The 8,825-nt window shown below is 47.7% G+C and overlaps 1 protein-coding gene across 3 annotated transcripts in view; it reads right to left on the minus strand.

Annotated features, from left to right (window-relative positions):
* SLC52A3 (solute carrier family 52 member 3) overlaps positions 1–7,313 on the minus strand; it is a 21,121-nt gene extending 13,808 nt beyond the window's left edge. Inside the window, exons 1-2 of one of the 3 annotated variants that reach the window (XM_058177198.1) lie at positions 7,056–7,313; positions 2,330–2,562 (exon numbers count right to left, since the gene is read on the minus strand). The gene's annotated coding sequence lies outside the window, so the exon portion shown is untranslated. Of the gene's footprint in view, positions 1–2,329; positions 2,895–5,221; positions 5,244–7,055 lie in introns of those variants that run through there. The other 2 variants (XM_058177199.1, XM_058177197.1) reach the window with 2 other exon arrangements.
* Between the last annotated feature and the right edge of the window lie 1,512 nt (positions 7,314–8,825).

The following is an 8,825-nucleotide window of genomic DNA, read 5'->3' on the forward strand; positions in this document are numbered from 1 at the left end:
GTTGCATTTGTTTTGTATCGTTGTCTTCTGAACTTTTGCCAAGAAAGATCTTTGGCAGTTTGCCTAATTGGACCAAGGTTGGTGATAGGACTGAGGAATTTGTGTTGGGAGGAATTTGCTTTAATTTAGTTGAACTACACTGAGAACGAAGTAATCCTCAGCTGCTCGAATAAAGTTTGTTTTTACACTGAGTTTCCTACTACCTACTTGGGCCTGGGTCACAACACAGAATTCCCCAGAGAGCCTTCAAGAGGTGTGGATTTCAACTCCCAGAATTCCCCAGTCAGCTAATTGAGAGCCTTCAAGAGATGTGGACTTCAACTCCCAGAATTCTCTGGCCAGTTTAGCTGGCTGGGGAATTCTGGGAGTTGAAGTCCACACACTTAAAATGGTCTCTAGTGAACTTACTTATCTGAATCGCATTGGTTGGAGAGAGAAAGAAAGGCAGAAGAACTACAGCCAGTGCTGGACTTACAGCCGTTCATTTAGTGACCGTCGGAAGTTACAACGGTGCCCCAAAAAGTGACATATGACCGTTTTTCCACATGTATGACCATTGCAGCATCCCCGTTGATCATATGAACTTCACACGCTTGTCAACGGATTCACATTTATGACGGATGCAGTGTCCCGGGGTCACGTGATCCCCTTTTGTGACCTTCCGGCAAGCAAAACCAATGGGGAAGCCCGATTCACTTAACGACCAGGTTACTAATTTAAGAACTGCAGCGAATCGCTTAACAACTGTAACTGAGGAAAGTTGTAAAATAGGACAACACTCACTTCACAAATTTCTCACTTAGCAACGTCAATTTTGGGCTCAGTTGTGGTCGTAAGTGGAGGACTACCAGTACTGAAGAGTCCTCAACTTATAACAGTTGATTTAGTGATGTTTCAAAGTTACAACGGCACTGAAAAAAGTGACTCATGACCATTTTTCACACTTACGACCGTTGCAACATCCCCACGGTGCAACCATCGTGCAAAACAATTCAGGCACTTGGCAATTGGCTCGTACTTATGACGGTTGCACTGCCCTGGGATCATGTGATCCCCTTTTGCGACCTTCTGACAAGCAAAGTCAATGGGGGCAGCCAGATTCATTTAACGACTGCATGATTCACTTAACAACTGCGGCGATTCACTTAACGACTGTGGCGAGAAAGGTCACAAAGTGGGGCAAAACTCACATAACAACTGCCTTGCTTGGCAAGGGGAATGCTGGCCTCCATTATGCTCCTCCTTGTATTGCATGAAATGTAGGCAGTCCCTGACTTACAACGGTTCACTTAGCGGCCGTTCAAAGTTACAACGGCGCCCAAAAAAAGTGACTTGGGCCCGTTTTTCAAAGTCCCAGCCTTTGCACCATGGTCACGTGATCCCCTTATGCGACCTTCTGACACGCCAAGTCCAATGGGGGAGCCAGTTTCACTTAACAACCTTCTTACTCACTGTGGCAACGAAGGTCGTAAAATGGAGCAAAGCTCACAAATGTCTCCCTGAACAACAGGAATATCGGGCTCCGTTGTGGTCGTAAGTCGAGGATTATTACCTGGACAGTTTGAAAAACTCTGCGCTGTCCCTTTAAGAAGATTGCCCCATCCGTTCCTCTCTAGCTTGGATTGAAATGATAAAAGGATCCAGGAATTCCATCCCTGCCCACCTGGTTACCTTTTCTACCTGGTTTGGGGCAGTGGTGAAATCCAATTTTTTTTTACTACCTGTAGGCGTGGCTTGGGTGGGCATGGCTTGGTGGGCGTGGCAGGGGAAGGATACTGCAAAATCCCCATTCCCACCCCACTCTGGAGCCAGCCAGAGGTGGCGTTTGCCGATTCTCCGAACTGCTCAAAATTTCCGCTACCGGTTCTCCAGGACCTGTCAGAACCTTTCTGGATTTTCACCCCTGGTTTGGGGGACGGCTCAGCAGCCCCTCCCAAGTCCCCGGACCCCGTCCAGGTGGACAGATCAAAGGACAACTGTCGCACAGGCAGCAAAACTGGACGGCTTCTCTTTCTGCCCAATTACAGGGACGAGTTTATTTATTATTTATTATTATTTCGACTTTTATACCGCCCTTCTCCCGAAGGACTCAGGGCGGTTTACAGCCAGGTAAAAAAAAAACAATAATACAAAAGTTAAGACAAATTTAAAAAATTAATTTTAAATTGGCCGAAATATAAAAAATTTGCTAAATTTCATTAAAAAAACTAATTAAAACTATTAAAAAAAACTATTAGGCTAGTCCTGCTCAATGAAATAAAAGAGTCTTCAGCTCCACTTAGTATCAAAAGCGGGCCTGGAAAAGTAAGCGAGGACTCGTGAAACGTACCTTTAGTTTGGCAAGCACCTTCCCTGGGCAACTGCAGGTGAGCGCTGGTCCCCTTGTGCCTTCCTAAAAGCAAGCAGGTGGAGGTCTGCCTTTCAAACGCCTCCTTGCATCAGACTCCAAGCCGACTGACCATTGGCCGGATCCGGCTGGACCCCAGCCAGCTTCCAGGGTTTCGATTACCTGTGCGTAAGTCCGTAGGTGGCACCGCCTGGAAACTGTAGCCGGAGATCAGCCTTGGTTAGGAAAGAAAGAAAGAGAGGCGCTAGAGGCAAGGCTCCAAACAGGCTGATCTGGATTTTTTTTTTTTAAGTCAATGTTTGTGGTTGGTGGCTGGGAAGGTTATGAATTCATCACAATACTGGGATTGTTGCATTCTTCAAGGCCGGGCGCGGAACAGCGAGGCCAATATTTTGGGACAAAGGAAACTTCATGCGGCTGTTGGTAAAAATAGGATCAAAAGTAGAATCGCCAAGACAAATGGCAACATCTGATGACGGATATGGCAGAAGAAGAAGAAGAGGAACAAGAGGAAGAAGAAGAAGGAGGACAGGAGGAGGAAGAAGAGGAGGAGGTGTAGGAGGAGGAGGAAGAAGAGGAAGAAGAGGAAGAGGAAGAAGGACAGGAGGAGGAGGAAGAAGTAGAGGAGGAGGAGGAGGAGAGGAGGAGGAGAAGAGGAGGAAGGGGAGGAAGAAAAAGAGGAGGAAGAAGAAGACGAAGAAGAAGAAGACGAAGAAGAAGAGGAACAGGAGGAAGATGAAGAAGAAGGACAGGAAGAGGCAGTGGCAGAAGAGGAAGGGGAAGGAGAGGAGGAGGAGGAGGAGGAAGAAGAAGAGGAGGAGGAGGAGGAAGGGGAGGAAGAAAAAGAGGAGGAAGAAGAAGAGGAAGAAGAAGAAGAAGAACAGGAGGAAGATGAAGAAGGAGGACAGGAGGAGGAAGAAGAGGAGGAGGTGTAGGAGGAGGAGGAAGAGGAAGAAGAAGAGGAGGAGGAGACGAAGAGGAGGAGGAGGAGGAGGAGGAGGCAGAAGAGGAAGGGGAAGAAGAAGGAGAGGAGAAGGAAGTAGGAGAAGAGGAGGAAGAAGAATAGGAGGAGGAGGAGAAAAAAGAGGAGGAGGAAGAGGAGGAGGAGGAGGAGGAAGCGGAGGAGGAGGAGGAGGAGGAATAATAATAATAATAATAATAATAATAATAATAATAATAATAATAATAATAATAATAATAATAATAATAATAATATTGGATGCCATTTCCTTTCCTTTCTTCCTTTCCTTTTCCTTCCGTTCCCTGCACCTTCCCTCCCCTCTCTTCTTCCCTTCCCTTCCCTTCCCCTCTCCTCTCCTCCTCCTTCCCCACCTGCCCTCCTCCATCACCACCTTCGTCTCATCCTTCTCTTTCTCATTCCTCTTCCCCTCCTCCTCCTCCTCCTCCTCTCTCTCTCTCTCCTCTCTTCCCCTTCTCCTCTTATCCCTTTTACTTCCGGTTCTCCAAACTACTCAAAATTTCTGCTTACCGGTTCTCCAGAATTGGTCAGAACCTGCTGAAACCCACCTCTGCTCCAAATGCGAAGTGCGCGTGAGCGCAGTGCACGCCAGAAGGAGGCCTGGGGTAAGTAGAACAGTGTGCGCGCGCGGGGGGTGGGGGTGGGGGGCCAATGATCAGCTGTTGCTTGCAATTTTTTTTTTAACTTTTAAAAGCATTTTTTTACCACCTCTTCAGCTGAAGAGGTGGTTAAAAAATGCTTTTAAAAGTAAAAAAAAAAGCTTCTGACGATCGCGCGGCTCAGCTACGCACGGTCGGGGCGGGGGCGGCGGCGGGGGGGGGGCAGTGATTTTTGCTACCGGTTCTCCGAACCATATGCCACCATTGCTACCAGATCTGTCGATCCAGTCCGAACTGGGAGTATTCCACCCCTGGTATAGAGACAACAGTGCCTTAAACCAGTACCGGAATCCTGTCGGCAGCCATGGCTGCGGACAAAATATGTTTGGCAGCGAATACTTGGTCCTTCCTTCTTTGGACCAGGGTGGTCTCTGCTGAGCACAATCACTAAAAACGACAACCACAACAACAACCCTGCAATATAGATTTCTTAAATCCCAGCTTGTCCTCTCCTTTCTCGGTTGAGCCCTGATGTTCCCTAGTTGGGTCACGAAACCTCTGCAAGAAAACCACCCAGCTCAGAGAGCATCAAGGACCCTACAGTCATTTTCCTCCTCCTCCTCTTCCTCCTTCTTCCTGGAAACCTCTTTTCTCCCTTCCAGCACTGATGATGTTCCCTAGTTGGGTCACGAAACGTCTGCAAGAAAACCACCCAGCTCAGAGAGCACCAAGGACCCTACAGTCATTTTCCTCCTCCTCCTCTTCCTCCTCTTCCTCCCCCTCTCCCCCCCTCCTCCTCTTCCTCCTTCTTCCTGGAAACCTCCTTTCTCCCTTCTAGCACTGATGATGTTCCCTACTTGGGTCATTGAAACGTTTACAAGAAAACCACCAAGCTCAGAGAGCACCAAGGAGCCCACAGTCCTCCTCCTCCTCCTCCTCCTCCCCACTCCCTAGCACTGATGATGTTCCCTAGTTGGGTAATGAAAAATCTGGAAGAAAAGCACCAAGTTTAAGGAGCACAAAAGACCCCACAGTCCCCCTCCTCCTCCTCCCCCTCCTTCCAGCACCGATGATGTTCCCTAGCCGGGTCACGAAACGTCTGCAAAGAAACCCCCCAAACTCAAGAGAGCGCCAAGGAACCCTCCTGTCAACCCCGGCGCTCCCAACATTTTCCTTTCTTGGTATTTTCCTCCAATCTCAGCCCAACTGCTTTGAGATACAACGCAACGCCAACCTCAACCCAAACCAGACATACACAGAGAGAGAGAGAGATGATCGGAATCGCCGCACAGTTACCCCAAGTTCCCAGCTTCTCCTTCTTCGGCTCCAGCAAGCGTTTCCAGCCTTAGCGTGAGAAAACAAGAGAAATGAAAAGTTCTTGACGTTTCAGCGCACATACACACCGGTGTCCAACTTTCTCTCCTACCGTCACTTTGTCTCTGATTTTATAACGATAATAAAGTCTTTGGACTCTGGCCAAGGGGCCTTGATCGGTCGACTCGCTCGCGACTGTCAGCTTTGTAGAGTTCGTAGAGTTCAGAAAGTGGTTTAAGGCTCCCCGCGGCGCTGTTCGTGGAACAGGAGGTCACGTTCTCATTCCTCGCTGCTTTTGATCCACCAGAGATCCTTTGATCTCGTCCCGCTTGCAGGCCCTCCTATTGTTTTCCGTTCCTTCCTGGGTAGACTTAGCCTTGCAGGGTGTGTGTGGGTGTGTGTTTTCTTTGGTTTACATTTATATCCCGCCCTTCTCCGAAGACTCAGGGCGGCTTACAGTGTGTAAGGCAATAGTCTCATTCTATTTGTATATTTACAAAGTCAACTTATTGTCCCCCCAACAATCTGGGTCCTCATTTTACCTACCTTATAAAGGATGGAAGGCTGAGTCAACCTTGGGCCTGGTGGGACTCGAACCTGCAGTAATTGCAGGCAGCTGTGTTTAATAACAGGCTTCTTACAGCCTGAGCCACACCGCGCCCGTGTGTGTGTGTGTTTTCTTTTGTTTACATTTATATCCCGCCCTTCTCCGAAGACTCAGGGCGGCTTACAGTGTGTGTAAGGCAATAGTCTCATTCTATTTGTATATTTACAAAGTCAACTTATTGCCCCCCCAACAATCTGGGTCCTCATTTTACTTACCTTATAAAGGATGGAAGGCTGAGTCAACCTTGGGCCTGGTGGGACTAGAACCTGCAGTAATTGCAGGCAGCTGTGTTTTAATAACAGGCTTCTTACAGCCTGAGCCACACCGCGGCCCGTGTGTGTGGGTTTTTTTCCTTAGATTTGAAATATCCGACCGATGGCTTGGAATAGGGGCTCGCCTCAACCTACCCGGTGGCCTTGAGGTGGGGCTCTTGCCTCACAATCATGGAGGTTGTGAGTTCGATCCTAGGTAGAGGATAGAGGTAGATGTGGTAGAGTCTTTCCTGCTTGGGGAGGGCGGGGGTTGCACTAGATGACCTGCGAGGTTCCTTCCAGCTCTGTTAATTTTTTTTTTTTTTTTTAAAAAGCCAAAGGATCTGCTTGGTCAGCCTACGTAAGGCTTTTAAATTTTTTCTAGTTCAGCTAGGTTCTTTCTTTAGATTCTTTCTAGATCGCCTGGTTGAAGAGTTTTGTGGCTGGCTGGCTACAATCTTATCCAAAGTCCTATCCTTTCCTTCTTCCTTTCCTTTCCTTTCCTTTCCTTTCCTTTCCTTTCCTTTCCATTCCCTAGTCTCATCTCATCTCTTCTCTTCTCTTCTCTTCTCTCTCTCTCTCTCTCTCTCTCTCTCTCTTCTCCTCCACTCCCTAGCACTGATGATGTTCCCTAGTTGGGTAATGAAAAATCTGGAAGAAAAGCACCAAGTTTAAGGAGCACAAAAGACCCCACAGGCCCCCTCCTCCTCCTCCCCCTCCTTCCAGCACCGATGATGTTCCCTAGCCGGGTCACGAAACGTCTGCAAAGAAACCCCCCAAACTCAAGAGAGCGCCAAGGAACCCTCCTGTCAACCCCGGCGCTCCCAACATTTTCCTTTCTTGGTATTTTCCTCCAATCTCAGCCCAACTGCTTTGAGATACAACGCAACGCCAACCTCAACCCAAACCAGACATACACAGAGAGAGAGAGAGATGATCGGAATCGCCGCACAGTTACCCCAAGTTCCCAGCTTCTCCTTCTTCGGCTCCAGCAAGCGTTTCCCGGCCTTAGCGTGAGAAAACAAGAGAAATGAAAAGTTCTTGACGTTTCAGCGCACATACACACCGGTGTCCAACTTTCTCTCCTACCGTCACTTTGTCTCTGATTTTTATAACGATAATAAAGTCTTTGGACTCTGGCCAAGGGGCCTTGATCGGTCGACTCGCTCGCGACTGTCAGCTTTGTAGAGTTCGTAGAGTTCAGAAAGTGGTTTAAGGCTCCCCGCGGCGCTGTTCGTGGAACAGGAGGTCACGTTCTCATTCCTCGCTGCTTTTGATCCACCAGAGATCCTTTGATCTCGTCCCGCTTGCAGGCCCTCCTATTGTTTTCCGTTCCTTCCTGGGTAGACTTAGCCTTGCAGGGTGTGTGTGTGTGTGTGTGTTTTTTCTTTTTGTTTACATTTATATCCCGCCCTTCTCCGAAGACTCAGGGCGGCTTACAGTGTGTGTAAGGCAATAGTCTCATTCTATTTGTATATTTACAAAGTCAACTTATTGTCCCCCCCCCCAACAATCTGGGTCCTCATTTTACCTACCTTATAAAGGATGGAAGGCTGAGTCAACCTTGGGCCTGGTGGGACTAGAACCTGCAGTAATTGCAGGCAGCTGTGTTTTAATAACAGGCTTCTTACAGCCTGAGCCACACCGCGGCCCGTGTGTGTGTGTGTTTTTTTCCTTAGATTTGAAATATCCGACCGATGGCTTGGAATAGGGGCTCGCCTCAACCTACCCGGTGGCCTTGAGGTGGGGCTCTTGCCTCACAATCATGGAGGTTGTGAGTTCGATCCTAGGTAGAGGATAGAGGTAGATGTGGTAGAGTCTTTCCTGCTTGGGGAGGGCGGGGGTTGCACTAGATGACCTGCGAGGTTCCTTCCAGCTCTGTTAATTTTTTTTTTTTTTTTTAAAAAGCCAAAGGATCTGCTTGGTCAGCCTACGTAAGGCTTTTAAATTTTTTCTAGTTCAGCTAGGTTCTTTCTTTAGATTCTTTCTAGATCGCCTGGTTGAAGAGTTTTGTGGCTGGCTGGCTACAATCTTATCCAAAGTCCTATCCTTTCCTTCTTCCTTTCCTTTCCTTTCCTTTCCTTTCCTTTCCTTTCCTTTCCTTTCCATTCCCTAGTCTCATCTCATCTCTTCTCTTCTCTTCTCTTCTCTTCTCTTCTCTTCTCTTCTCTTCTCTTCTCTTCTCCTCCACTCCCACTCTCTTCTCTATTCCCTGATCTGTTCCTTCCCTTCCCTTCCCTTCCCTTCCCTTTCCTTTCCTTTCCTTTCCTTTCCTTCCCTTCCCTTCCCTTCCCTTCCCTTCCCTCCTTTTCCTCCCTTTCCTTTCCTTTCCTTTCCTTTCCTTTCCTTTCCTTTCCTTTCCTTTCCTTTCTTCTTTTCTATTTCCTTTCCTTCCCTCTTCTCTATTTCCTTTCCTTTCCTTCCCTCTTCTCCACTTCCTTTCTTTCCTTCTTCCTTTCCTTTCTTTTCCTTTCTCTTCAAAACCTTCCTTCCTGATTCCTTCTTCCCTGCCTCCCTCTCTCCTTCCATTCCAACATGAGCCTCCAACCCTTTCCACTTAGCATTTCAGCATTTCCTCGATTTTTTTGAATCGGCAAATCTTGTTTGCTGATAAGGAGGAAAGGATAAGAGTATTCTACTTTGACCCCAGTAATTAAAAGGCCAATAAACTGAATATAATAAATGGGAATAAAGCAACAGCGTAAAGAAATCGTCCCTTTACTTATTA

Source organism: Ahaetulla prasina, chromosome 3 (genome assembly GCF_028640845.1).
Source record: "Ahaetulla prasina isolate Xishuangbanna chromosome 3, ASM2864084v1, whole genome shotgun sequence".
NCBI lineage: Eukaryota > Metazoa > Chordata > Lepidosauria > Squamata > Colubridae > Ahaetulla > Ahaetulla prasina.